General features: G+C 38.3%; 1 long non-coding RNA gene across 1 annotated transcript in view; it reads left to right on the forward strand.

Annotated features, from left to right (window-relative positions):
- LOC111867981 overlaps positions 1–1,343 on the forward strand; it is a 7,588-nt gene extending 6,245 nt beyond the window's left edge. The window contains exon 2 of the long non-coding RNA XR_002843433.2: positions 542–1,343. This is a non-coding gene — a long non-coding RNA (uncharacterized LOC111867981). The remainder of the gene's footprint in view (positions 1–541) is intronic.
- The last annotated feature ends 2,072 nt before the right edge of the window (positions 1,344–3,415 follow it).

Genomic DNA, 3,415 nt, shown 5'->3' on the forward strand with positions numbered 1-3,415 from the left:
TCACCGTCCATACTCACCTGACCTTGCCCCGTGCAACTTTTTTTTGTTTCCTTGAATGAAAAGAGACATGAAAGGAAAAAATGACAGAGGCGCTGTCAAGCATCTCAAAAGATGAATTTAAGAGTATTTTGAAAAATGGAATAAAAGACTAGACAAGTGTATTAGTGTAAGTGGAGAGTACTTTGAAGGGGATTGAAGGTTTGTGCTTAAAATTTGAATAAATAAGTTAAAAAAAAACAAGTTCAGTTTCTTTTGGGTACCCCCTCGTATGTCAGACGCCTTTTTGGTAGACTGCTCTGCTGTCGCTATGTTGCACGACAGCCAAACTAACAGTACATTGATGGGAAGGTTCATCCTTTACTACAACACCACCAACATCCAGCTCAGACATTACATATTAACACAAAAAACAGGAGGCATTATATACGGAACGCCCTTCGTAATCTGTACATACTACCAAAGAACAGTGTAAGGAAAAAGACTCTGAAATGGCTATAGTTGAATTATCGGACTATAACATAGTTTTTGTGTTTATTTACAGATCACCTGATGGTGACCTTCATTCTTTTTATAAAAGATTTGAAAATAGTAAATGAAAAAGTGCAATTAAAAAGAAAAAGAGTAATTTTATGTGGGGACTGGAATTTTGGAAGTGTGTGTACAACTACAATTAAAAAAACTTGCTGCTGTTATATAATTTGGTAAATACAGTAACTTCTCCAACTAGAATTACAAAGAAATCATTTACATTGATCACTGCCATCATAATAAACAAGTAATTTTATGAGTGAATGAAGATAAATATGATTAATGTTCCACACAATTCTAAACTCCAATAAGATTCTGTCACGGAAATGCCGAATAAGCACTGGCTTCTGGAACATTTCAACTCCAAGGAAAGGCAGATGTTGGTATACTGAGGAAGAGCTGGATCTAAAGCTTGGAACAGGATTTTCCTACGTGTCCCAGATTGTAGCTGATGACAAAATATTCAATACTAGAGTTTTGAGACCTGTGCATGCAGTTGTAACATGACTTACTTTGCTGCTGGTCTGCAAGTGCTTGCTATCAATGTCACCTTCTCCAAGTCATCTCATATACAAGGATACTTACATCAATGGTTGCTACAAACATTATGCAATTCAAGATGTGTTCTCTGCTGACATTCAGGAGCCATTTACACTGCATGAATAGCCATCAATAAACAAACCTGTCTCTCTCCATATACAGGGGATGGGCAAAAATATGGAAAAACCTCGTGAAATGCATGCCTGAATTGAAGTGTTTTAGTGATGTTTATAGGTCACGCTGTCATATCTGCCCAACACCACTACTTGTACAACCTCTGCAATACGTTGCATGCTTCATTTGTTGTCTAGACAGTGTTCTATGCAAGTTTTTTGCATCACGTCAGAGCTAACAGAATTTGAATGCGGGCAAATTGTTGGGGCCCATATGGTGGGTGCTTCCATAACCAAGGTAGCTGAGGTTTTTGGTGTTTCGCGAGGCACAGTATCCAAGATTATGACAGCAGACAGGAGGACTGAAAAAACTGCATCCGATAAACACCAGCATGGACGGACATTGCGTAGGATTGTGACGAAAAATAAGAATACTGCAGCTGCAAAAGTGACTGCTGAACTGAATGTCACACTCACAAACCCTGTCAGCACCAAAACAGTATGAAGGTAACTCCACAAGCAGGGTATTTCTGGACGAGCTGCAGTTCCAAAGCCACTCATCAGTGATCAAAATGCCACTGAGAGGACAGTGTGGTGCCGAAGTCATAAAACCTGGACTATGGAGCAATGGAAGACGGTCATTTGGTTGGATGAGTCCACCTTCACACTGTTTCTGACTTCTGGCAGAGTTTACGTCTGGAGAACGCCATCCCAAGCTTACAATCCAGATTGTTTGCTGCCAAGAGTGAAACATGGCGGGGGTTCGATCATGGTATGGGCAGCCATATCATGGTATTCTGTCGGACCCATCATTACCCTGCAAGGTCACGTCACTGCCAACGACTATGTGACCGTTTTGGGCAACCAGGTCCATCCCATGGTGCAAACTTTGTTCCCTAATGATGCTATTTACCAAGCCAACAATGCCTGTGTTCAGATAGCTCACATTGTCCAGGACTGGTTTTCTGAGAACGAAGATGAAGTGTCATGTCTGCCATGGCCCCCACAATCGCCAGATATCAATATTATTGAGCCTTTGTGGTCTGTTTTGGAGAGCAATCTGTGTGCACGCTATCCACCTCCATCTTCAATAACAGAACTTACCATGTTTTTCAGGAAGAATGGTACAAGATTCCCTTGCAGATCATGCAGGACCTCTATTTACCCATTCCAAGGAGACTGCAAGCAGTTCTGCAATCCAGAGGTCATCCTACACTGTATTAGTCACAATAATGTGTTTTTTGTTGGGTGTTTCCAAATTTTTGTCCATCCCATGTAATATTAAAACACTGGACTTTTAAAATGGTGGTAGCCTCAAAATACCAGAGTTTATTTAAATGCCCACTGTTTATGCATGTTTAAATGTTCATTCCTGTTAGGGCATGTGCACTGTATTTGAAAATGCTGTATTTAATAAATTTTTACAATAAATGAATGGAACTGACTTTGATTTAACAGCAAAGAACATAGTGTCACACAACACAAGATTTGAAAATGTTTAGACAAAAATGTTATCCTCTATTTTTAATTTATTTATTCTAATTTTGAAAGCCCTTCCATTTCGGCTGCAAGAGATTATTGCATTGTGGCTGAGATAGAGTGCTTTCAGTTTTCTGTGAGTTCATAGTGATTCATTTCATCATACAATAGCAATGAAACATTTTCTGGAAGATGATGAAATTGAAGGGCAGTTGAAATGCTATATGTGAGACATGGGACTGTGCTTTCTTGTGTGCTTCAAGAAGTATTACACAAAGGCAAGATTAATTTACTGGATGCAGGGGTTGAGGCCTGTATATACATCAAGCAGATAACAAAAATTGTATACATTGAATTTTACTATGTTTAAAAATAAATATTTAGAATTGTGCGTGTGCTTCCACTAAGGGCGTTCAAATGCCTGAGTGCACAAATCAGGGTAGTTTAGTGACAACCATACTTTTCAATGTACCAATCAGTGCATTTCGGATGTTAACAGTTAAATAAATGGCACTTAATAACTGTGGTGGGGAAAAATCCAAATGTAGACATTTTTATATTTTAATAATCTTCCATTTGCCCTCACCTGTAAATTTATTAATTTAAAATATAAGGAATGTTGGAAGGGTTAGACACATCACAAATATACATCATCACTGCTTTTCATTCATAAACTGTACACAGAATGTTTATTAAATTGAAATCTCATCTTCACAAATATACAATTTTTTTATATACAAAACTTGTCAGGCATA

The sequence above is a fragment of the Cryptotermes secundus genome, unplaced genomic scaffold (genome assembly GCF_002891405.2).
Source record: "Cryptotermes secundus unplaced genomic scaffold, Csec_1.0 scaffold447, whole genome shotgun sequence".
Lineage (NCBI taxonomy): Eukaryota > Metazoa > Arthropoda > Insecta > Blattodea > Kalotermitidae > Cryptotermes > Cryptotermes secundus.